This window comes from Oryx dammah, unplaced genomic scaffold (assembly GCF_014754425.2).
Source record: "Oryx dammah isolate SB20612 unplaced genomic scaffold, SCBI_Odam_1.1 HiC_scaffold_23, whole genome shotgun sequence".
Classification (NCBI taxonomy): domain Eukaryota; kingdom Metazoa; phylum Chordata; class Mammalia; order Artiodactyla; family Bovidae; genus Oryx; species Oryx dammah.
In genome coordinates this window covers 15,646,842-15,673,962 of record NW_024070207.1, presented here as the reverse complement: position 1 = coordinate 15,673,962, position 27,121 = coordinate 15,646,842, and the positions used below count along the sequence as shown (strand labels likewise).

Here is a 27,121-nt window from a genome sequence, read left to right as displayed (position 1 = left end):
CTTTCTAGGTCAGTCTTGAAAAAAGAAGTTAGATGACTGCCATAGCAATATTCATAGGCATATTATATATAAGTGGGTGGGCCTGTTGAAAATTGGATGAGTAATCCCACTTCAAAGAAGCAACATATACAGGCTGCAGCTCTCAGCTCTCCAATTGCGGGCTTCCAACCACCTATAGTGTCACCATCTGCTTATTAAAGATTCAGATTTCTCAGTCCCACTCAGATCCAGGTATCCATATTTTAACAAGCACCCCGGATGATTCAGATGCATACTAAAGTCTAAGAACAACTCTAGCCTGTAATCTGAGTTGGCCACACACACACACACACACATACACACACACGCAAACACACATGCGTTGTTACCTTCCATAATTATATGGGAAAATGAAAAACAGTGAAATGACATGTCCATGCTTAGCAAGAAAAGGAAGCTAGGTCTCCATTAAACATCAGGGAACTGGAAGAATACTGGCATTTTCTTTCTTTTGGTGATATATTCTTGGCAGTTTGTCGTGGCTTATTCACAATTACGGTCTCTTTTGAAGCCCCGAGACAGTTCGCCAGCATTTTATTTTTAACAGCAGTTTCTTGAATCTCTTGGGAAGATTATTTGTAGGACTGGCTCAGAAGCAACGATTAGGGCCAGTAAGATGTCACAGTGCTGCGGTGACATTTCCTTATCGGTTGTGAGCTCTTTTTGCCACGACACCATCGTAGAAACACAAGGCATAAAGTGAAAACCCTGTATTCTTGTGATATTTCATAAGTGGGGATGGCTGTATGGGGTCTTAATGCGGAGAGGCGCGGTCGAGAGGCGTTAGGTGGGGCTTGGAGGGGCACGATGTCTTAGGCAAAGAACGTTAAGATTCCTCTCTAAAGAGTAGTGAAGTCAGAAGATGAGTATCTTGAAAGGGCAGCTGGAATATGACCCGAGGGCAACTTTCATTCTGGGGTGGAGTCCTGGGAAAGCGAGCCGCAGGTACGGGCGTGGGCCCATGGGGTAGCTCGCGGAAATCAGATAAGCGCCGGAACCTCTCCCAAACAAGCTCCATCACCAGGCGGCGGGTGCGGGAGCTGGACCCGAAGGCAAGCCCGCGAGGAGCCGTTAGCCGACTCGGTTCCCCCGCACCTCCCCCCGTCCCCCGCGTTCTAACGGCCCTCGCCGCCCCTCCTTTTCGGCTGACGTCGGGGTGAGCGGAGGCGGGAGCGTGGGTGGGCTGAGCGGGCCGTCGCCCGCGATTCGGCCGGCTGTGCCACACCACCGCGCGCCCCCGCTCCGCCCGCCCCTCCGGGCGCGTCTTTTCCGGGCCCGCGCGGCGCTGCGCCTCGCCCCGCCTCCGTTGGCCCTCCGGGTGCGCGCGCGCTGCTGCGGCTTTTTCTCCGGCGTCCGCGGCGCGCCCCTCCTCGTCCCAGCGCTAGCGGGCACGCGGCTCCTTTCCGCCGGCTTCTGGAGTGCCGAGCCCCCGCCGGCTGCGAACACGCCACAGGCAGCGCCTCGGGTAAGTAGCCGTAACCGGAGAGGCTCCGGCCCCGGCACCCCTACCCCGTTGCTGTGTCCCGGACCCCCGCTCTGGCCGCGCCCCCCCCCCCCCCCTGAGCCCAGGGGGGGGGGGGGGGGGGGGGGGGGGGGGGGGGGCGTTCCTGTTCCCGAAATCCGTTCGCTTTCTTCTAGAGCCTGCGCGATTTACCCGCCCGCCTCCTCCCGGGCTGGGAAGATTTCCCGAGATGCCGGCATCATCTCCTTTGCTGAGGTGTGGGGTCTTCGAGACCCTGGTCTGCCTCTTCATGCCACTCACCGCCTCCTCGAGGGCCAAAAGCTCTTCCTGATCGGGGTGCTAGGCTTTGCCATGACCTTTCCCCAGTGAGCACACCAGGGACTCGCCAGACCTCCAAACGACCTTTAGGACGCCCCCGGACCTCAACTCCATTTTGTCCGTTTCGAGTCGCCCTATGTCTGAGAGCTTGGGACTCTTTCTGGCTCTAGAAGCATCCGCCCTTCGAATTTGAAGGATGCCCTAGGTTCCGATATCCTCTTAGCTTCCTATCTTTAGGTAGGTTAGAAAACGACTGGTTTCTAGCAGAAGCGTGCTCTTATTTTTTCCTGTCCTACCTATCTACATCCCTGCCCTCCGTGGGTGCTGTATATTTAGCATCAGCTTTATTCACTTCCTCTTCCTCTCATTCGAGTGCCCTACAGAAAGAACTGTGGTCGATGTCTATAGCACAGAGAAAAATCGAGGAGAATATGATTCACTACCTAACCCCCATTAAGGGGTTACATATTTTAAATAAGACGTCATTTCTCCTCTAAACTCCAACATCTCCTCTTTCAAAGGCATTTTTTTCCACTCTCTTGAAATGACTTTGCTCTAATCGCTCTTTTCACGTTAAAAGAATCAATCATCGCCCTAAGAAACAACGGCGAAATGGCATTTAAATGAGCCCCTCTGAAAAAGTAAGCAGTCTGCTCTATTGGTTAATGGTTTAATCAACGCCTCAGTTAGCTCATTTACAAAATTGAGGGTGTTGAACCAAGGTTCCTTCTAGTATTTTGATTTTAAGACCTGTGAATTCATGCTTAGTATTGTAACGTGTTGCAGCATAAGGGAGATCTAACCTGATGAAATCCGTTTCCCAGTAGCTGCTTGTCACATTCGGTTTTCTTTTATATTACTTATAACAAATCCTTTTACTTGCTCTTGATGCATACGTTTGTAGGTAGATATCCAAAGACTGTACTGTCAATGAGCCTATCAGTTAAGATTTGCGTAGTGTGAGCCTCTTCCTTGAATTATAAAATAGCTCATCTTTTAGATTGAAAAGAATTGTGAAACACCTAAAACTCCTGTAAGAATTAATACCCTCTCTGCCATTTTGGCAGAGGATGAAACACTGAACTGTAACTCTTCTCCCAAGGTAAAATAAAATACCTTATTGTTCTGATAGAAGTAATTTGACACCTAAAAATCCCCAGAAGGTGTAATGCAACAATAAACATCTTGAATAAATTCAATTTTTCCTCCTAAGCACCGATTTTAAAAATAAGTGATTCAGAAGAACATTTTTGAGTGTTTTGGGTAGGGGCAGGATGGGTGGAGAAAGGAGAGGCTTGCCCAATTCTGTGGGAAGAGAAATGAATTGGGACTCTGGAGAGGCTGATGTGTAGTTCCAGTGGTAGCTAAATGTATAACCTTGAACAAGTCACTTTACCTCACTTCATTTTTGCCTCTGTAAAAGGGTCTTGATGTTTTCAGAATAATCTGCATAAGTCCCCTAATTTGACGATACATATCTATCACAGTTTGCATTAAGGCTGTGCCGTAAATCATTAGTTAAGTCCTAAGTTATTTAGAACATTTTTCTCAAAGATCTGCTTATGCCAGTTCCAATCTATATATGCATAATTCTTAATTCATCCATATCAAATGAATTACTCTATGTGAAAGTCTATATATTGGGAAGCATTCTACAAAAGTCAGGTATTGTTCACTTCTGCTTGTAAGTGACGGGTGTGCATACCGCACTTTATTTTTCTTTAAAGGTTCAAGGCTTTTAAGAAATTTGTATGGGAATGTATACAGACTGCCTTGTAACTGTAATTGGCTAGGCAACTTGAAAAGAATGTGCAAGCACCTCATTCATTCATTCGTTTGTTCCTTCATTCAACTTATCTCATTCCTCCATCTGTCATTTATTCTGTGCCAGGCCTCTAGGGTATGATGGTTGAGAAGACAATCCTCTGCCTCCAGGATTTAATTTTATAGTCCAGGATGGAGGCGATGGTGGTGAGGGTTGTGGAGAGATAGTTTTGTGTGTCAGTTTATTTTTATTAACAACAGTCAAATCAGGGATATAAAATCCTGGGGAAGTTAAGGCTCCACAGGGGAGGAAGAGATAATTGTGTTAATTGTAGCCTGTAGACGCTCTTCTTGGTGTTCCTTTTCTTTTTTTCTTTCCATTCCTTGACTTTCAATTACTGAGACTTTAGCAAAGATGAAAGATTTGTGTTTTTTCACTCCTCCTGTTGACTGGTTTTATATATTCCTTTCATTTGTTTCTCTTTTAGCTGTTTAAGATAGTTGTACATTCTCATACAGTTGTAGAAAAAATACCCTTTAATTTTCTTAGTGGTAACATCTGGCATAACTGTAGCATAATATCACAAGGAGATTGAAGCAGGTACAATCCATCCACCTGATTCAGAGATCTCCAGTTTTACATGCACTCACTTGCGTGTGTATACTTAGTTCTATGGGCCTCTCTATAGGTGATATATATAAGCAATATATAGTGGTAAAGGATCTGCCTGCCAATGAAGAAGACATGGGTTTGATCCCTGGGTCAGGAAGATCCTCTGGAGAAGAAGACAGCAACCCACTCCAGTACTCTTGCCTGGAAAATCCCATGGACAGAGGAGCCTGGCCAGCTACAGTCCATGGGGTTGCAAAAGGGTTGGGTACAACTTAGCTACGAAACAACAGCAGTTTGTCTCTATGCAGTGTTAGCACATGTAACCACCACCACAGTCAAGATAGAACAGTTCCATCACCCCAAAGGTGTCTGATGTCCTTTTATAGCCATCTCACTCCCTCCCTGACACCCTGGCAACCCCTAATGTGTTTCCTTTGCCTGATTGGTGTTTTTTCACTCAGTGTAATTGTGTGGAGATTCTTGCAGGGAATATATCTTGTATCAATAGTTCTTTTCATCTTGAGTCGTATTCCATGCTCTGGATGTATTATAGTTTATTCATTCACCCATTGAAGGATATCTGGTTCTTTCTTGTACTTTGTAACCCGTTATGAATAAAGCTCCTATGAACAGTTATGTACTGGTTTTTGTATGAACATAAATTTTCATTTCTCTAGGATAATTGCCCAAGAGTGCAACTGATGCTTCTATGGATGTTTAGTCTCATAAGGAACTGCTGAACTGCTTTCCAGAGTGACTGTGCTATTTTATATTCCCTCAGCAATGCATGAATGGTTCTCATCTTTGCCAGCACTTGGAGTTGTTACTATTTTTTATTTTTAGCCATTCCAATAGATATATATACGGTGATATCTTGTCATAGTTTTAATTGCATTTCCCTAATGGCTATGATGTTGGACATCTTTTCATGTGCTTATCTGCTATCTCTGTATTTTCATCAGTGAAATGTATGTTCACGTCTTTTCTCCATTCTCTAGTTGGATTTTTTTTTTTTTTACTGTTCTGAGAGTTCTTTATATAATTCTCAATACTAGTGCTTTGTTGGCCACGTGGTTTGCAAATATCTTCTCCCAGCCTGCAGCTTGCGTTTTTGTCCTCTTCATAGGCAAGTTTCACAGAATAAAAGTCTTTAATTTTGATGAGGTCCAGTTTGACAATTTTCCCTCTTATGGATAGTGTGAAGGAATCTTATGTACCTTTGTTATTTAATTTTATTCCTTGCTGTTCTATATAACATCCAGTATTTCTGTAAGCAGTGTGAACATGTTTTTTTCTTTGAGCATTCCTGGAGCTCAGATGTATTCTTCAAACAAGTGACCTTGATGGCTTAGAGTGTGAATCCATACTTACACATGTTCTCACTGGATTAAAATGGCTGCCATCCTTTTGTGCCTTAAAAATATAATTTCTGTCTTAACAGGCAGTCACCGTAACATTAAAATTAATATTTTAAAATTAAGTATATGCATCATATGCCAAGGAGATTTTTGGTTTCACTTTCTAATTTTAAAATATTTTGGCAAAACTGTGTAGTTTCTAATCAACATTTCTGGTAAGTACTCCAAAGAAAAAAATTTGAGTTCTCATTTAAATGTAATTTGAAAGTCTGCTTCTGCATTTTAAGTAGTGAAGTTGCGAATATGATAGATTTAGTAGGCTTGTTCTGCTCAGAATAATGAATAGAATGTTGAATTTGTCTAGACTGTATGTTTTTCTTTTATAGTAGCTACTTAATGTTCATTTTAATTATCTTTGAAAATAAACATTAGTTTTAAGGTAGCTTACAAGGACCTTATTCTGAAGTACCTGTATTCTTACAAGGTAGCTTATTCTGAAAAATATATGTGCTCATGTTTGAGAAGAACTTACAGGAAAAGCTTAGTGATTGATTTTTAAGAGTATTCATTTCTGTAAGGGGGCACTGAAATTATTAATTGTCCCTTCAATGTCACAATATTTGCTCAATAAATTTATAGCCAAGATAGTGGATTCCTAGTTGGAAGAGATCAATCATTGGTGTGAGACAGTGGTGGGTAAAGTACTACCTGTGACAAAATCCTGCCCACCACCTGTTTTTGTAAATAAGTTTTTGTTGGAATACAGGCACATCCATTCATGTATGTATTGTTTGGCTGCATTCAAAATACAGTGTCAGAGTTGAAACAGAGAACTTAACGGCCCTGAAAGTCAATTTACTCTCTGGTCCTTTACACAAAAAGTTTGCCCAGAGATAAAGCAACCTTATAATAAATTATTGAGTCTCTATGCTTTAAAGGAAATTTAACAAATATTACCTTGACTTTTAGTACCTTTTAGGTATATTTCCATGTGGAAATTGTGGTTTGGAAGAGTGTATTCATTTTCTTTATTGTGTCCAAAGGCACTGATCTAGGGGCAGCGTTAAGGAACGGATGGAGAGTTGGAAAAGTTGATTTAGTTGTTTTTGTCAAGTGTGGGCTATTTCAGTGTGAATGTCAGTTTGCAGGTTTGCTAACTGGTGAGATTCAGAAGGAGGCCTATCTAGTCGCGATATCCTTTGGAGATTCTGTTGTGTGCCAGAGTGGTAATGACAGAGCCAGGTATGGCAGTTCTGTTGTTCCTCCTCCCAAAGTTACTGTGCTCTTTAAATACATAGCAGTTTGAGCCTGTCAAGCTGAACTTAAGACTGTTGGTTTATTATGTTGTGTGCACAGCTTCCTTTTGTAAGTTAGAAGTTCATACTTTAGTTCTTTTAAATGCCCCACCTACAAGTAAGGTTGAAAATGGAAACGGAGTTTGTACTGTTTCACTGTATATTTGGAAAGAGATGGGTCCTTGCCTCACATCATACTCCAAAATAAGTTAAAGATGTATTTTTTTAAATCTATGTATATATTTTAAAAACTTCTGGAAAGCACAACACACCGTAACAAAGTTGAAAAGTCATATGACAGGCTGGAGGGAGGAAAATAATTTCTATATATGCCATGGAAGCTTTTTTTGACTTCCACTTAACTGACCCACCATATTAAATGATATTCATTTGTTTTGTAAAACACACTATGAACAGAACACTTGCTATTAGTAGATTGGTATCTGGTATGCCAGGCTTGTGAACCCACCAGTACAACAGATGCTTTTATTACTGAATTATTATGAATTAAAATAATTAAATTAAAAATATGAATTATTTTATTTTGAATTACTGTGCTTGTTCTTGTTTTTGTAAATATAAAATTTATTTTCATATAACTTGATACAGTCTGAGTAGTGAGGAATTGAAGTTCTTACTGAAAATTTACATATGAAATGATATGATGTCTGGGATTTTCTTCAAATTATATGGGAGTTGAGGTTCAGAGTGCATAGAAATGTGAAAGAAATAAAATTCAGCAAATACAGATGATAGTTGAAGTTGGGTGATAGGTTTATTGTAACAAAACAAATGGTGTATTTTAAAATGAGTTGATGAAAGCAAGTTGTAAGTTAGGTGTGTGTAAGACAATGATAAAAGATTTGTATAAAATATATATATAAATCTGAAGGGTGCTCCACTAATAGTTCCTTGCAAGTATCTTTTAAGTTCTTTGAAGTTCTGCATTATCTAAGAATTCAGTTTAAATTTCTTTACAGTCAGTGGGCCTGGAGTTAAAGAAAGGTTTTGGCCTTCTGGCCCTTTATCAAAAACTTGTTGAATGAGTGTACATTTACCACAGATAAAATGAAGATAAAATGAAATGTTTGTCATGAGCATATTTTTTTATGATTGTCCACCTTAGTTGACTTTTTAAATTAGATAAGTGTGTTCCAAATAAAATTAGGTTAAAAGGTTTCTACTATATAATATCTATGCTATGTAAAGAGCTCCTACAGATCAATAAATAAAAGGTACCTGTTAGAAAAAGTGGCAGAGATTGGCCTTTTACAAAAAAAGAAAAGAAATTGAAATAATGATTCAAAAAGAAAAGATGCTTAACTTCACTCTAGTAATTAGGGAAATGAAAACCATTTTTTAACCAAAATACATTGGCAAAAACTGTAATATCCACTTTTAGAAAGGAATGGGCACTGTCATACACTTTAATGAGAGTGTGAATTGTGTAGCTTTTTGATAGAGTGCCAAAATCCTCTCATTTTTAAATGTGCATATATTTTTGACTCAGTAATTCTGTAGGAAGCTATTCTGGGTAAGTATCTGCACATTTGTATAAAAATAAATACAAGATTTCAAAGCAATGAAGCTTGGTAACAGTGAAAACTTGGCAGCAACCTAAATGTCCATCAGAAGGGGAATGACTTAAATAATAACATGCTGTTCTGTGGAATAATGTGAAGCTATGAAAGGAAAGAAATCCCTTAGACCTATATAAATGGACATGGGAGTTCCAAAATATGTTGTTAAAGGGTGGAGAGAATTATATAACACTCCATATACCATGATTCCACCTATCTAAAAAAGACAAAACCTTGCCATGCATGTGGATAATACAGAGGTGTGACTGATAGGCAGCATACATGGTTATCTCTAGGGCAAAAGGAAGTGGTGTTAGAGGAAGGCATTATAGAGATACTTATACTTTTTACCCTATACAATTCTATAATGCATTTTCATATATGATTACCCTTTTGATAGTAGTTTTACAGATTCCTCATATGCAGCATTACATATTGAAGGATATTTACAATGCAGTTTCTTCATTGTGCTTTATACAATAACATTGTGCTAGAAATGGGGTGAATGCCTTGTATTTAGAGAGTACTTAGTACTTTAACCAGAGAAGGCAATGGCACCCCACTCCAGTACTCTTGCCTGGATAATCCCATGGACAGAGGAGCCTGGTAGGCTGCAGTCCATGGGGTCACTAAGAGTCGGGCACGACTGAGCGACTTCACTTTCAATTTTCACTTTCATGCGTTGGAGAAGGAAATGGCAACCCACTCCAGTGTTCTTGCCTGGAGAATCCCAGGGACAGAGGAGCCTGGTGGGCTGCCGTCTGTGGGGTCGCACAGAGTCGGACACAACTGAAGCAACTCAGCAGTAGCAGCAGTAGTACTTTAACAAAGGAAGAACATTATTTTTAAAACTATTTGTATTTTCTGAATGTTCTGCACTGAAAATATAAGTATAAAAAAAGAATAAAAACACCATAATCCCATACCCAGGGAGATCTATTGTCAGCTTTTGGGCACACGTTTGTGTACATACATGTATGGACACTTGCATGCACACAAACATGTGCATGTGCAAACATATGTATCTTCTTTCTACAAAAGAAGGGTTCTTAGTGTACATACTGATTTGTAACTTGCTTCCTTTAACTGGACTCTATACAGTGAGCATCTTTCATGATTGATAACTGTGAATAAGTGAAAAAGACATACTAGTGGGAAAAAGAACAACCGTGTGCCAGGTAAATGCAGTGTTCCACTTAAAATAACTGATTTCTGGGACAACTATAATCTTCAAGCAAAGTCATGGCCACCAAAAGTAAATAACCAAGGAATGAAAAAATTCTCAATGTTAAACCAGTTCAGTTCTGTTTTGAATTTATGCATGTTGGTTAAGTTGTAGTTACTAGTAATGATATATAAGTACAGTATATTAAAAGGTCATTAGGCATCTTTTGGGTGGGGTTTGGTTTTAATGAAGGTTTTAAAACTGAGCTTGAACAGTTATTTTGGTTCAAAGAAAAACCAACTGCTCTGACTAATTTTTGGTGAATGTGTGGGCGTAGTTGTGTTCTTTCGCAGCTTGTAAAAGTAAAGAAAATCTGGGTGTCTGTGGCAACATGAAACTTTGCCTGTGGTATCTCAGTCTACAGTAAAATTGAACATTAGAAGTGTGTTGCAGGACCAAGTTTGATTTGTATGGTATGTATTCTGCTCATATGTCATCGAGAAGCATTTATTAATCACATCTGCTATAGGCTCATTATAACCACTTCTGGGTTTATACTGTGGGATTTAGAGGTGAAAATACCTTACTTTATGATGAATTCAATAGAGTATTTAACAAAAGAATATTCTACCTTGTAGACAGTGGTGTTAATGTGACGGCCCAGTGTAGCTGCTCATATTTTCATTACAGCAGTTGAAATAGCATCCCCATTCTCCAAGGCCTTTCTGGAACTGATTTTGCAGCAAGAGGATTTTTTTTTCATAGGCACTGTGAAGTTAGAAGATTTTATAGGGGAGTAAAAATCCCATGGCCAGAGGAGCCTGGCAGGCAACAGTCCATGGGGTCGCAGAGTCAGACACAACTGAGCCACTAAGCGTGCACGCAGAATAGAGTCTTCCCATTTCTCACAGGTGCATGTGTGAATATAATAGAATAGATAATACTATTAACAGAGGTATATGAAACATTTATGGTGGCTTCTAGTGATTGTTAGGAAGTTAAGGCAGTGGAAGGCATGGTGAAATACCTGTTTTCTCTTAAGTATTCTCTTTATTACCTTCAACATGTGCCTGAAGCATTCTAATACTGTTAAAAAAAGAAATGACAGAGTTTTGGAGGACTGCTCCCCTGGGGGTACCCAGGTGATGTCATTAAAAAAAAGGTCTGCAAAAATGGGCAGAGCTGCTCCCTCTGAAATGGTGATCATTCATTCTTCTCAGAATAGATTAGTCATTTCTGCATTTCAAATGAACTGCAAGCTGAAAACTTCCCACAGACAGGAAACAGAAACTTGGTTGAATGAGCTTAAAGTTCAGTTATGGCTTTGGAAACAGAAGAGAAGACACAACTGGCTAGCACTAGTACCTCATGGGATGCATCCAAGTGAAAGGTGCTCTGTTCTCCATGACTGCTGAAGATGGTAACTCGAGAAGTAGCTTCAAAGAATAGTTGAAAAACCGTAACTTGACTCAGGGCTGGAACTGAGCAGAACTAGCCATAAATAACTGTCAGATGAATGTGTTTCAGACAAATAGAGTAGAAAAGAGAAAAGCAGGCCAGGATAATGGTTCTTATACTTGGAACCACAGAAACCTTCGAGATTTGGTCAATTGCAGGTTAGTCTAGAATGGTCTAAAGCCTTTGATAAAATATTTGGGATTCCATCTGTGCATTTCCTTACAGAAGTAGGTTAGAATATCTGTGAAGAAAGTGATTTCCATACTCTGGAAACTAGAAAAGGCAGGGATCAGGCTCACTGGTGAATTATAGCGACCTGCAGATGGCAAAGTGTGTAGTGTTTATTTCCCTCAGTAGAAAGAAATGTCAGTATTAGCATATTCATTCAAATATAGTTTCATGTTATACATTTTTAAGCAAAATGACTGAACTTGGAAGGATATTATACAACTCAGATTTCCACCAGAAATTTTGGGATCCCTTCCCTTCAATTTTGTTTTTAGTGTCAGGTGTAAAGGCCAGGATGTTTATGTAAAAGCAGGTTTTTAATTTATGCCCTTATGTACATTAATTTTAATATTCTCTTGATCACCAGGAGATCGTTGAGAATTAAACTGTTAATAAGGGAGTAGCTTTCTTTAGGAAGTATACCCCCAAATAATTTACTTCTTTACAAGTAATTTTAGAAAAGACAGCTGCAAAATGGAAAGCTCCCTGGTGAATCTGCATTCTCTGTTTTTTATTCTTGTTTTGAAATGGAGTTCCCCAACCTCACTATTCCAGTCTTTCTTTTAGGACTGAGTAGAATTGAGTCAGGGATGATGATTCTCAACCCCGGAAGTACAAACTGTTCACTGCAGTTGTAAAGACACGTGCACTAGTCCTGCTGGCTGACTTGAATCCTAGCTCAGTAGGGTCCTTTTGCAGTCACTGTAAGTATAAGGAGTCTGCAAAGGAAGACTGTTGGGAGACTCCCTGGCTCTTGGGAGAAGAATATTCCAGTGCTCAGATAGTTACCTAATCTCTGTCTTATGTCAGCGGTACCCTGCATTTGAGCCATTGTTCTTTGGATATATGAAATGTTTGTGTGGAGTGATTGGCCTATAATTGCAATGATATACATGTGGTGAAATGGCGGAGTTGTTCCTAACTCAACTTTCAGACCACTGATCTTTTTCTCATAAAGCCCCTAACCTTTAACGATTGTGGGGTGTTTTTTTTTTTAACTTCTTAGGGAGAAAGTTTGTTTCCCTGGTGGCCCAGTGGTAAAGAATCTGCCTGCCAATGCAAGAGACTCCGGTTCGATCGCTGGGTTGGGAAGATCCCCTCCAGGAGGGCATGGCAACTGACTCCAGTATTCTTGCCTGGGAAATCTCATGGATAGAGGAGCCTGGTGGGCTACAGTCCATGGGGTCACAAAAGTCGGACATGACTTAGCGGCTAAAAAACACAAGGAGGAAGTGCTTCCTATTAGTCTTGCTTCTAATTGTCCTCAACTGATGAAGACTGTTGTCCACCTCCCTCTCTGCCTTTGATTGAAGGGCCATGTTGCTTAGGGCATTGCCCACAGGAAAGAGGAGGTGGATGCTATACTAGGGCATGACCAAAGGAGTGGGAGGTGGCTGTGAGCATACAGTCTCTAGCCAGAACGTCCCTTGAGTTTTGAAAACTAGGAATCGCAACTCCAGTTGGTAATTTAAAGACATATTTTAGAAACCAGCTGTAGCCTATCGAATCCCTAAACTAAGAGAATATTGAGAAGCCTTGCAGTGTTTAATCTGATATCACAGTCCTCAGTGGAAATCTGCAAAATTGAGTCAAAATTCTTTTTGTCTTCTTCAAATCTGGGATTGTTATGATACACTTATATGTTACTTTAATGACTTTGAGATGCATGCAACTCATTTTGATGCAGCTAATTTTGGTTGAAAGAATTACTTTTCAACCTAGACTAGATTTCTTCACTCTTGCATTGTTTCTAGCTGTTGTAACACTAAGGTCTTTTTATTTGTCTGATCTCTTCTAGATGTCATAACATTTTGTCATGAGATCATGAGAAATGTTTCTTCTGCTTTGAGAGGAGTGATTAGGAATCTGTTTAGGATGGAAAATCTATTCTTCGATTTGTTGCCTCTATTGCCTACCTCTGCCTGCTGCATGAAAGAAAATCAATAATGTCTCAAAGCCTCACAGTTACGTATTTGAGTTACATAAAATTGTTCTGTGGAAGAATTTGTTTTGAGTTTGGTACTTGGCTGGCTCTGAGGCCATGTTTTGCTATTGCTTGACCTTAAAAAAATTTTTTTTCTTTTTTTTTTACTGGCACTGCCCCATTGCTGATGAAAGATCAGGATGTTGTCTAGGTGGGCTTGGCACCAGGTGCCAAACCTCAGTACCTTTCTCTTCTATTTTCAGGCATAGCAGCCCTGGAAACCATCAAATTGAGGTGCTGGAAGCATTTTGATAAAATCTTTTCTTATTCTTTAAAAATCTGGCTCATCGCTGTCACACAACCATCAGACCTCAACATGTGTGCTTAACGGAGAATGTTTGTTTTCAGAACCACCTCTGTGTTGACCTTAGTTTTGCTTTTGAAGAAGAGTAAGCAGTGTATTGCCCCATGCAGTACATGAGAAAGCAAACCGCTTTTACTGCTCCTCATATTGTTTGCAGATGTTTGTAGGAGGATTGAATTATAACTTAATTTAAAGATGATACACTTTCGCTTAACAATTCACAAAAATAACTGCAAAAGGATGTCTTAAAGGTGGATTACATTGCAGGTACAGCAGAAATTAATTGCTTTAGAGATAAATGGGTGATTTCTACTAGTAGGAAGTATCAACACTGTTTAAATTGCAGCAAGTTTCTTGGCCGACCTTTTTATGGGGACACATAATAGCCCTTCCTTAAGCACTGTTCTATTGAGATGGGAAAGACTTCTGCTCTGCTTGGGAGTTCTTAGTACACTGGTGCTTCTTTTTAAATCTTTTTGAAATTCTTGTTTTGGGTCTCATCTGCAGAAATACCTTATTGATGCATTTTCAATACTCAACTAATGAAACTTCTAGGTAACAAAACCTCAGTTGGGTGTGTTTTGCAATGGCACTAACCTACTCCAAATTTTACACTTGCCAGAGTAGTATTATAACCAGAAAGCTGTAACCTGTTTGTAACAGCTGGGTAGCAGTCTGCAGATGAAATTGATCAAAACCTTTTAGTTTTCTGTTTGTGTACTTCAGCTCTGCATTTTCCTTTCCTTTATTTCTTTTCAGAACCTCACTTTCATCCTTTGGCTTTGCATAATTCTTCTTGCTCCAATATTTAAAGATTTAAAAAAAATACATTTTGAGCAAGCCAGCTGGTCCCTAAGCAGTAACAGGTATAACTGGATAATTCTAGAGGGTAGCTATTAGTATTAGCTTTTTATTAATAAAAGGTAAGATGACCATCTGATTGGGCATATAAGGTTGAGGGTTGACTCCTGGGTGATCCTCCTTTCCTGTTACAGGTGTATGTCTGCTCTCTGTGTTAGTCTCATGGCCTCTTTTTAAAAAAAGTTTTTAAAGATTTCTCTGATGTGGATATTTTAAAAGTCTTTATTGGATTTATTACAATATTGCTTCTGTTTTATGTTGTGGTTTTTTGGCCACGAAACATGCAGCTCTTAGCTCCTGAATCAGAGATTGAACCTGCACCCCCTGCATTGGAAGGCAGATTCTTAACCACTGGACCACCAGGAAGTACCTAGTCTTAGGTCCTCTTAAAATGTTATCTATTGAACACTTAAGCTGCAGAAGGAGAGGGCATAGTAAATGTTCACTGGAGTTTTCATGAATGAATGCATGTTCATGTATCTGTAGCTGCCTGGAATTTGACAAGTAGAAATACTACAACTAAAAATATTACAAAAGAAAAGGGTTGGGACTTCCTGGTGGTCCAGTGATTGAGAATCTGCGTGCCAATGCAGGAGACATGGGTTTGATCTCTGGTCTGAGAAGATCCCACATGCCACGAGGTAACTAAGCTGGTGCGCAACAACTGCTGAGCCTGCGATCTAGAGCCTTTGAGCCCCAACTACTGAAGCCTATGGGCCTAGAGGCTGTGGTCCATGCTCCGCAACAAGAGAAGCTACAGCAGTAAGTCTGTGCACCACAACTAAAGAGCAGTCCCCACTCGCTGTAACTAGAGAAAGCCCGAGGGCAGCAATGAAGATCCAGTGCAGACAAAAAGTAAATACATTTTTTTTGAATTAAAGGTTGTTACTGGCTGTACTTACTTTTAATTCCTTCCCTCAAATGTTCTTATGGTGGTTGGTCTTCAGCAATGATGATTACAAAATCAAAGAAAATAGAGACTCAGCCATTTATTTCCAGCTTCAGTGAGTCTTTGCCTAATAGGGTAACTTCACTTTCATATTATGAAAGGCAATGCATATGTTGTTAAGTCTTTATAGCTTTTGATTGTCATGCTAGAAGGCATACCTTCTTCAAAGCTTCTATCTATGAAAGAAGTTTGATTCCACAATATTATTCTTTAAATGTAGGAATCTTTTTAACCAAATGGACTTTTTCTTCTAGGTTTAAAAGGCATGATCTTAATACATGGCTTATTTTTTAAAATAAGTACTTCATGTTGGAATAATGTTAGATTTACAATGAATTTATGAAGATAGTTCTGATGTTCTGGATATCTTTCCCCCAACTTCCCCTAAGGTTAACATTTTACATAACAGACAGTGGTACAGTACTCTACAGCACAGAATTTGTTTGGATTTCCCTAGGTTTTTTTTTCTTTTTTTACCAAAGTCTTTATTTTTCTTCCTGTTCCAGGATCCAAAATTGTTATACATCTTTCTAAGAAACGTGTATGGATAAAAAGACAAAACAAAGTAAGAGTAACCCCCTACCCAGAGACATCTATTGAGATTTTTAGTATATATACTTCCATATGCCCCCAAACTTTTTGAATGCCCCTAAAACACTGGGTCTTAGAAAAGACCCTGATGCTGGAAAAGATTGAGGGCAGGAGGAGAAGGGGATGACAGAGGATGAGATGGTTGGATGGCTTCCCCGACTCCATGGCCATGAGTTTGAGCAAGCTCCAGGAGATAGTGAAGAACACGGAAGCCTGGCATGCTGCAGTCCATGGGGTCACCAAGTCAGGCACGATTGAGTGACTGAGCAACAACGACAGAATACAAAATGTGCTTTATATACTGCTTTGTAATTGCTTTTTACACTTAGTATAGCATTTACTTTTTTGGTGAACATGTTCCCATGTCTGCTATTTTTTAATATAGTTTAATCTATTCCCTATCCTGAGGGTTTTTTTTTTTTTCATTCTATGTGGCTTGCAGAATCTTAATTCCCCAACCAGGGATTGAACACATATCCTCAGCAGTGAAAGCACTGAGTCCTAACCCCTGGACTGCCAGCAAATTCCCTATCTTTAGTTATTTTGTTTCCATTTATTTGTTTCAGTAGCTCTTCATGATTAAAGAGAAACTATGTATGTATTCTCAACCTTTTTCCCCCAACAAACATGAGAGATAGGACACTCTTACCAGTAACAGTGGCTCACTAAACCAGTGATTCTAAATAGGTCTGTATTTGGTTGAACTGTTTGAAATAGCTATTTTGGGGGGTATGTAACAGTTTTCTGACTATCAGCAATTTTATATGGCTCAACTTAATAGTTTTTTTTTTTTTTAGTTAAAAAGAAAATCTTTATTTGTATTTTGAAAAATTTCCAATAAAAATCATGTTCATTTACTAAGACAAAATATATTCTTTATTTCTACTAAAAGTGGTTTAAGAGGGACTAAAGAAAAACTGCCAAAATCAATTCATGAAAGTTTATTTTAAAATGTGGGATAATACCACCTAATAGTTTTTTAAATAGCTTTCTAAGTCATTCTGATCCCTTTCCTTCCTTATCACTCCACTCAGAATCCCTGGCATCTCACTTTGAGATTCTCTGCATTTAGAATGATAAGCTGACCCTGAAAAATTTCACCAGGTAAAAATGTTGAGAAACCACCTTCTAGGTGTCTCTGATAAACATCCTTAAAACCTATGCCTGTGTTAATGATATATGCAGAGAACTTGAAATCTGGTGAATTGCATCTGTCCATCAGTATGCTGAAAATAAACTTCGGAGCATTTAACCTAAGCTCTGCAAGATGCAGGCTAATTGGTGGCTCTGCCTCCTGGTTCCGTATCTGTATTGGAAAGCCAGGGGCACTGGCGCCACCCAGTGGTTCCTTGTAGACTAGCAGCTAATGTTGCTCTTAATGCCGCTGCTGCTGCTTAGTCGCTTCAGTCGTGTCCGACTCCGTGCGACCCCATAGACGGCAGCCCACCAGGCTCCTCTGGTCCCTGGGCTTCTCCAGGCAAGAGTACTGGAGTGGCTTGCCATTGCCTTCTCCGCTCTTAATACTACTTTCACTTTTTTTTTCTTTCCTGTTTTTCCGTGTTCATGGTCTCACCTTCCTTTGTTTCTCTCCATCTGTGCCAATTGCACTAACGGATTTCATTTAGCCCAGCTGATGAGAATCGGAGCGGTACCATAACCTTATAATTTTGCTGCAATATCCTTATATCAGTAAAGGCTTTGGAATATGAGACGTGAAATCATAGATGTAAACATCCTGAACAGACTGTTACTTGCTCTGCTTGTGAAATCATTATTCCTACCCAGAATGGCCATAAACTTTGTATTCTACCAGAATGTGGCATGTCTCATGTTTAATTTCAAACTTCTCAACAGATGAGAGGAAGTATTCCTATACATCTCAGATATGAAGAGGCGTACATTTCTGCCTATAGTGAAAGATTTAAGTGGGAATTCATTCTTTAGTCTCCTTCCTCTTGAGCATGACTTGTTATTTCAGTCCAGAACTGTTTTGCAGGCACCTACTGTGTACCTGTACTGTGCTGGGTTCTCGGGATTATAGCAGTGATGGGGACAGACATGACTTCTGTCTTTAAAGAGCTTATAGCCCAGCTGGGGAACGGAAACTTGAACATGTTTAGGTGTTGTGCGATATGAGCACGGGGAGGACAAACAGCAGAGGCACCTGACATAAAGTGGGGAGGTCAAGGAAGGCTTTCTAGAAGTGTCATTTAAACTAAGACCTAAAGGAAGCCAAGAAAAGGGAGAAGAGAATGTTCTTGGCAAAGAGAAAAGCGTGTGCTAGATGCAGAGGGGAGAGATTAAGCTTGGTGCTTTTGAGAACCTAAAAGAAGTTTGTGATGGCTGGAGCTGTGAGATCAGCTCATTTCAGCTTCACAGCAGTACCAGGAGGTAGGAGCAGTATTCCCTCCATTTCAGGGTTGTGGCAAATGAGGCGCAGAGGGTACATAACTTGCCTGAGGTCACTCAGCTCTAGTAAGTGGTACCACCAGGAACTGGACTCAGGCCGGCTGGCTCCAGCACTTTGGTTCACAATTGCCCTCATCAGGGCGGTGTGTTGTGTGTACTGGAGCTTCACTGTCCCCCTCCCTTTAGCCTTTGATGAAGCATAGCACCTTAGCCTTTTCATCTGTGGTCTTTTTTTTTTTTTTTCTGATGGGCCAAATTAAATAAAATCTTTCTTAGTAAGCTGAATATTAGGCTGTCCTGGATACAGCCTCTTCCAAGAACTGAAGCTTATAAACAGGTGAAAAATTCCTTAAGCTTACAGCATCTGGGTTAGCCTGGAATGTCTCCTGTTGGCTTTAGTCTTTTATCACTGGGAATCAAATACTTCATTCGATATGCAGCTCTATGGTTGCTAACCTGTATTTTCCAGAAAATCTTCAATGGCAAGTTATAATCGGTTGTATTTTTCAGAAATGAGTATCAGATTTGTATTCCCTGCAAAGTTAGAATTTTTGTTTGCTCAGTCCGTGGGGTCGCAAAGAGTTGGATGTGACTGAGAGCCTAAGCACAAAGTTGGTTTGGCAATAAGTTAATTGCCAAATTAACCTATTTAATTTAGGTTAGTGAAAGGGTAAACACAACTTCTTAAATAGGATTATAGTCTTTAAAAGTCATATTTGTGGAGGTATTTTCTTAAAATGGATCTGATTTATCCTTTATGTACTTAATATACAAGTATATGCAAGTAGATTTTAGAAGTGGGATTATAAATATTTGGTTGTAGATAAAATATTTAAAGTTATCATAATTTGATATTGTTGAAACACTTGGAATAAAAAGTCACGTGTGTGTTTAATGGCACAAAGCTGATTATTTCATTTACTTGCCCATTGGTATATGACTGTGGGTTCAGTCAGGACTTAGTACATCGAGGTGTCTTTCCAGTTGTGAAGGTTGGCTTCTGCTGATGTAGCCATACGTTCTTACCTTGTTCTCTGTGGGACCAGAGTTAGGGTTATTACTGGGTTATCACTAGGGTTGTCTCTCCAAAAAAAGGAAAAAGGTTGTGGGGGGTGGAGGCGGCGCACAAACGACTCTGATAAGAATTCTGGCAAGAATCTGGGACAACACATGACAAGCAGGGAACATACATGAGCAAGCTGAGAAATGTGATTGCCTTTTTTCACCAGTTCATGGGAATGTGAGCTTGGTCAGTCAGTTGTGTCCAGCTCTTTGCGATCCCATGGAGCCCACCAGGTTCCAGTGTCCATGGAATTTTCCAGGCAAAAATCCTGGAGTGGGTTGCCGTTTCCTTCTCCAGGGGATCTCCTGACCCAGGGTTCACACCCTCATCTCTTGCATTGAAGGCAGATTCTTCACCAATTCACACAGGACTCAAAGTTGTGAGCTTAGCTTCACAAGCACTGGCTCAGCTCAGTTAGTTGAGTTAACCAGCAGCCACAGATAGCTTTCCCTTTACTTTGGAGTAAAAACATTAATTTTCAAGGAAATTAAAAACATTAATTTTCAAGTAAATTGTATACTGCAGTGCGATGTTATGCGTAGCTGCTGTGTGCCTTTTATCATTTTGAGCATTGTGAACTCAATGCCACTAGGCCCTGTCGAGGTTATTGTAGGACACAGTTGGAGCTGTGTGGGCCTTTACAGGAAATGAGATTACTTAATGATACTTTCCTGTTGCCTGAAACATTTTGAAATGAAAACTTTGAGGGAAAGAAATGATTCAACCCTTTCTGCCTTCTACAGCTTTTTGAAGTCAGCTAGTACATATTAGTAACCTGATATCACAGTTGATTGGAATGTCTGAAGCAAGACAGTCTTAGGGAAGATGAGATCCTCTAATATTCTGAGCCACTGGTCCCAGAGTTCAGGTTGTAAACAAGTGGGTACTGATGGAGAGTTTACTTCTAAAATCCCCTGCCTGTATCATCCCTCCCATCACCGTGTGGATAGCAAAGAAAGGATACTCATTTGCTGCCTTTTGCCTGTGATGCTTTCACCTGGGGGGCCAGGCAGGCCTCAATTCCCATTAGGGGGCTGATATTAATATTACATTAATTAATAATATATTAGTATTAATATACTTGTATGAGCTGAAAAATATTTTCTTTGTGGGGCAGAAGAATGCCAGTGTCACCTGGCATTGGAGTTCCTGTTTAATAGGATAAGTGGGTGGAACTGTGGGCATTAAGGAAATTATTGATATTTCCATCTGTGCAGAACCCCTTGTGATGATCTGGCTTTTTGATATTGCCTATTCACTTGCCAGTGGCCTTCCCTGGTGGCTCAGACAGTAAAGAATCTGTCTGTAGTGGGGGAGCCCTGGGTTCAATCCCTGGGTCAGGAAGGTCCCCTGGAGGAGGGAATGGCTACCCCAACTCCAGTATTCTTGCCTGGGAAATCCTGTGGACAGAGGAGCCTGGTAGGCTACAGTGTAGTTACAGCAAGAAAAAAACCCACTTATTTTGCTTCATAGATCCTATTACATGAGCAAAAGAAGTTTCTTTTACTTTGAGTCTAGTTTAAAAACTGAAGTTTCTAATCTTCTCTCTACAATGCAGTTATGTCAGCAAAATAGCATCACTTCACCATGTCAGTAGGGCCAGATGCCTTATGGGCCATGTTCATTGTCACTTACCAATACCCACATATGAACAGACACACACTAGAATTAATTGACACTGGTGCTGTATTTTTTACTTATGTATTGAATGGTAAAAGTAATATGTTCACTGTAGCAGTTTTAGAAAATGTAGGAAAAAATAGGACAAAACTAAAAATCACCTGTAATTCTACAACCCAGAGATGAATATTTCAGCTGGTAGCCTGCATATTTTTGGTTAAGTTTTGTCTTAAACCAATTTCACTTATTAAGATCTTGACTGTTTTTTCATATCCTTAAAAATCTTTGACAATACTGCGTTTGATGACTGTAGTGTTAAATCATGAGGATACATCATTATTTTACCAGTCTCCTTTTGGATATGTGCTGTTGTTTCTAGTTTTCTGTTATTTTTATCACAGCAGTGACTATTGTCTGTTTTTTTGTGCGTGTGCATTTCTATTTCCTTAGGCTAGTCCTGGAGAAGGCAATGGCACCCTACTCCAGCACTCTTGCCTGGCAAATTCCATGGATGGAGGAGCCTGGAAGGCTGCAGTCCATGGGGTCGCTAAGAGTCGGACATGACTGAGCGACTTCCCTTTCACTTTTCACTTCCATGCATTGGAGAGGGAAATGGCAACCCACTCTAGTGTTCTTGCCTGGAGAATCCCAGGGATGGGGGAGCCTGGTGGGCTGCCGTCTATGGGGTGGCGCAGTGTTGGACACGACTGAAGCGACTTAGCAGCAGCAACAGCAGGCTAGTCCTAGAAGTAGAGAGTGAAATTACTCAGTCATGAGGTATGTATGACTTAAAGCTTCTGAATGCCTATTGCCAAATTACTTTCTATAAAACTTGTACCAATTTACACTTCTGTCAATGGGATATAAAGTGCCTTTCTGTATACATTTGGCAACACTGAACAATTTTTTTATTCTTAATTGGCACTACTTTCGACAGAACTCCAGTGCATTTTTTTTCCAGCAAATAAAAATTATTTCTGGCAGAAATGAAAGTGGCACTTGCAATATTATGAACAGTAGTACCACCAGGAACTGGTGGCCCCAGATACTTTGAGAGTCATCAAAACAGGCCATATTTTAGCTCTAAGAGTCTGTATTTCTAAAAATAAATTTTCTTTTCTCAAGTGGTTTATCAATCTCATCTTTAATGTAGAAGAAAATGCTAATGTTTTTCTCCTAAAATGATTGCTTCATGAGTACTTATTGTTCGTTACCTTAGTGCTCTCTGTGTGTTTATTTATTGAGTCATGTCTTTAAAAACAAAATGTAACCTCTGGCAAAAATTACCCAAGCTTTTGGAAAGTTTTGATTGTTACACAGCAGTACTTTCTGGTCAAGATCTCTTAAAGTAACAAATACTTCTTTCAAGCATTGTTCAGTTCTTCAGTATTTTAATAAAGGCCTTGTAAATTCAGAATTACCCATGTATCAACACACTGCTTGAGTAAACTTGAAGAGATGTGGTAAGTCCAATGTTTGATATTATGCAATCAATTTGTTCAAAACACTTTTAAATCAGTATTGGAAGATTGTTGTTCCTGAGTCGAGAAGGCAATGGCATCCCACTGCAGTACTCTTGCCTGGAAAATCCCATGGACGGAGGAGCCTGGTAGGCTGCAGTCCCTGGGGTTGCTGCGAGTCGGACACCACTGAGTGACTTCACTTTCCCTTTTCACTTTCACGCATTGGAGAAGGAAATGGCAACCCACTCCAGTGTTCTTGCCTGGAGAGTCCCAGGGACAGCAGAGCCTGGTGGGCTGCTGTCTATGGGGTCGCACAGAGTCGGACACGACTGAAGCGACTTAGCAGCAGCAGCAGCAATTTTCAGCTATTAAAACAGTTCTTTCCCAGTGATTGCCTCCTAATAGTCAAGCTATATCTTAGGTGGATCTTACAAATAGGATTCTTGATATTTGTGACTTTAAAATTTTCTTATTTAAATGCAGTTGTTCTATTGAGAGCATTTAAAGAGAATGTGCCTTTCTGTCTTGATACTGTTAATTTCATCCTGGGTAACCAAAAGGTTTGAAATAGTGTAATTTTGCTTTCTAATATTCTCACATTTCATCTTAAGAGTAAAACTAATCAACAATGATTAGAAAAATTCTTAGGTTAGCCGTATAGGGAAGCATATAAGAGGCTTTCCTTCTGTTCTAGAAAATAGATCCTCTCTTAGCTCCTGTGATCATTTGGAAGGGGAGGGAAGAGAGTTTCTTTTTAGAGACTAATTACTCTCATTTTAAGGAGAATGAAATGGCAACCCATTCCAGTGTTCTTGCCTGGAGAATCCTGTGGACAGAGGAGCCGAGAGAGCTGCTGTCCATAGGGTCGCACAGAGTCGGACACGACTGAAGCGACTTAGCATGAATGCATGCATTGGAGAATGAAATGGCAACCCACTCCAGTGTTCTTGCCTAGAGAATCCCAGGGACAGAGGAGCCTGGTGGGCTGCTGTCTATGGGGTCACACAGAGTCGGACACGACTGAAGTGACTTAGCAGCAGCAGCAGACTCTCATTTTAAAGCCTATTTCAGCTTTGGAAGTCTATAACTTTGTAGGTAAGGAATGGTATTTATATGCATATAGTTTATCTTCCTGTTCCAGGTGAGGTCTGGTATTTATGCTGCAGGTAGATACTTGTCATTTTTATACATATAATTTACATATGTGTGTGATATGCAAATTGTATGTGTGCATTTATATATATAAAGCCATGCTAATGATGAAACTGTCTGTGTATATAATTCATATAATTTACCATACTAATTATAAGGGGAAAAGTTATGTAAGAGAATGGGTGATAACAGAATTCTTAACTAGAGTTGAAGTATTTCTCTTAATGTTCAAACTGGACTCTGTCTTTGAGCTTGGGTAAAGACAATGAGTAGAGTATAAATAAACATTGCTTCAAAACTTGAGAAAATGAAACAAAGAATTACTCCAGAATACTGCAGATCTAACTACGTAAAGAAATACTCATTGTTGTCATGGATATGCAATTTATATATTGTTCTAGCACTGAAAATAATAATTTCTGACTAACAAGTAAAACAAAGGATTTTCTCTTTTGTTAAAATTGATTATCATTGTATCATTGTTCTAAAATATAATGGTAGTTTTTTGTTATAAATACTTTTCCAAAATAGCTGCTGAAGTTGATAATGTAAAAAAAAATCCTGTCTTAAACATAGTTACTAATGAAGTGAAAGCTAATATTAAATGTGAAGAAAAAAATGACTTAAACCAGCTGTATTCTCTGACAGCTGTTAGTTTCCTTTATCCATTCCAACAGATTTTTAATGCTCTTTCAAGCCAGAATAGATGCAGAGATAATAAGACACCATCCTTGCCCTATATGACCTTCTATTTATGTTTACTTAAGTGATTAAGATAAATTCATAAATGGTATAAGGTGCAGTTAACCTAGCAGTTTGACTTAACAATTCTTTTAGAAATGTATCCTATAGAAGGGCTGGGATAAATATATTGTTAAGGGTGTTTATTGCTATGTTTCTTTCTAATGATGAGAAATTAGAAAATCTCAAATACTCATCAATAGGGAAGATTGGTGGAGAAGACAATGGCACCCCACTCCAGTACTCTTGCCTGGAGAATCCCATGGATGGAGGAGCCTGGTAGGCTACAGTCCATGGGGTCGCTAAGAGCTGGACACGACTGAGTGACTTCACTTTCACTTTTCACTTTCATGCATTGGAGAAAGAAATGGCAACCCACTCCAGTATTCTTGCCTGGAGAATCCCAGGGGTGGGGGAGCCTGTTGGGCTGCCGTCTGTGGGGTCGCACAGAATCGGACATGACTGATGCGACTTAGCAGCAGCAGCAGCAGCAGCAGAGAAGATTGGTAAGATTTAATTTTGACATGGCCATACAGTGGAATACCATATAACTGTTAAAAATTTAAAAAGCAATAACAAAGTAGTATTATGTTATATCTATGTGTTCTGACATGGAAAGGCATGTAAGAGCCATTTTTTAAAAAGAAAGTTGCAAGCTTGTATAGATAGTATAATTCAGTTTTTAAAAATTGTGTGTGTATATTAGAATATGCTTAGAAAAAAGTCCCCAAGGGTATTAACCAAACTGTTAAAGCTCTTGTTTCTAGAGGATCGAATGAAAAAGAGTTTCGGTTATATTTGATAATTTGTAATATTTGTTTTTCAAGTAGCTTTTTGAGATCATGAGTATTTTATAAACACTTTTTGGTTTTAACTTTTCCATGAAGCAACATTATAGTCTATGACTAGTCTGTGACTAGTCTAGAGTCTGGAATTACATCCATACTCTCTTCATGATAGATTCTGGGTAGTTTTACTTAGGTTATAACATTTCTTTAATAGTTTTAATGTTTACAAATCAAATGACCCACATCTTAGGAGCATTTAAAGCTCCTGGACCACTCATACTCAAGTATATTTTTAAAGGGAAAAGAAAAGATTCTATTGTAGCTTAGACTCTGAGCAGTACCTCTGGTGATTTGACTACCTTATGACTGTCATGTAGGCCTTTTAAATGAGTCATTTTCTTGTTCCTTTAGGATTTTGAAAAATTAATTTTTAAGTAAGCAACTTTTATTTCTGGAAACTTTGGAAGATACTAAATCAAAGAATACACAACATAAAATTAGTAAAGCATGTAAAATTCCCCTTTAATTGTACTATGCAATTATAGCAGTAATATTTGGTGCATGTCTTGCTAATTTTTCTACAAGTATGTGCCTTCTCAAATATATATGTATATATATAATGATAGACTCATACATACTGTTTGCATCTGTGTTATTTTTTATTTCAACATCTCTGACCTTTAAAATATATGCTAGCATGGCAGCTTTCATCCATTAGTATTTGCCGGTATGTAAATTTTGTACACATAGATTTATAAAACACTGTTGCTTAGGGAATTGTTTTGTAAGGGACTTTCCAGGATTTACTTTTAGATTTGGACACAATGTGCGTAGGACTTTGTTAATGTTTCCCACTCTTTCCCGAAACATTCTCTTTTAAACTAAGATTGGTCCTTGAGTCATTAAGGAAAGAATGATTGATCATGCCTGAAACATTTCCATCTGATGCTATCACATTTTTAGTATATGGACTTTACTTTAGAAAACTGTTTCCAAAATATTCATTAGCAGACTAACTTATTTACAGAAAGGGCAAAAACTAAACACATTAATGGTTTGTTATGAAGTCTGTCTCTAAACATGAGGCTGAACAACACTGCCTTCTATTTGTATTACTTTTTCCCTTAGTCACTCTGTTGTTAGCTGCAAGGACACTGTTATGCTCCCTGATATTTAGTGGGTAAGGCTTTCTCAGAGCTGCCTCATTCCCTAATTGAAAGATGATCAACTCTAGATGCTGTACTACTCCTTTTGTTCATGCCACCAAGTGACTATAAAGTGGAAACAAACCATGTTATATGCTTCAGTCTGTTTAAAAATTTGCTATGCTAAGGATTTCCAACTTCCTTATGTTGCAAAAGCTTGCATATCCGTGAAAGTGAAAAGTATGACTCAAATTTGCATTGTAATTTTAGCCAGATCATCCATATTTCTGATCATCTGTAAAGAGAACCTGTGTGTTGATAATCCATTTAGTTCTTATATAGCAGATTATTTATTCAGTTTAACAGGATGACTTTAAGAGGAGGATGCTATTTTGTAGGGAGGAGGCTAGAGAGAGAGAGAGGCGAGTGCCAGTTTTTCTGTTGTGTAGAGAAACTTAATTAGGCTCGGTTAGGAAATGTGATTCGGAGAAGGCAATGGCACCCCACTCCAGGACTCTTGCCTGGAAGATCCCATGGATGGAGGAGCCTGGAAGGCTGCAGTCCATGGGGTCGCTAAGAGTCGGACACGACTGAGTGAATTCACTTTCAGTTTTCACTTTCATGCATTGGAGAAGGAAATGGCAACCCACTCCAGTGTTCTTGCCTGGAGAATCCCAGGGATGGGGGAGCATGGTGGGCTGCCGTCCATGGGGTCGCACAGAGTGGGACACGACTAAAGTGACTTAGCAGCGGCAGCAGCAGGAAATGTGA

The 27,121-nt window shown here is 39.5% G+C and overlaps 1 protein-coding gene across 1 annotated transcript in view; it reads left to right on the top strand.

Moving 5' to 3' along the window:
• Nucleotides 1-1,310: 1,310 nt before the first annotated feature.
• The window catches only part of ACSL4 (acyl-CoA synthetase long chain family member 4), a 77,694-nt gene continuing 51,883 nt past the window's right edge, over nt 1,311-27,121 (top strand). The window contains exon 1 of the mRNA XM_040265067.1: nt 1,311-1,504. The gene's annotated coding sequence lies outside the window, so the exon portion shown is untranslated. The remainder of the gene's footprint in view (nt 1,505-27,121) is intronic.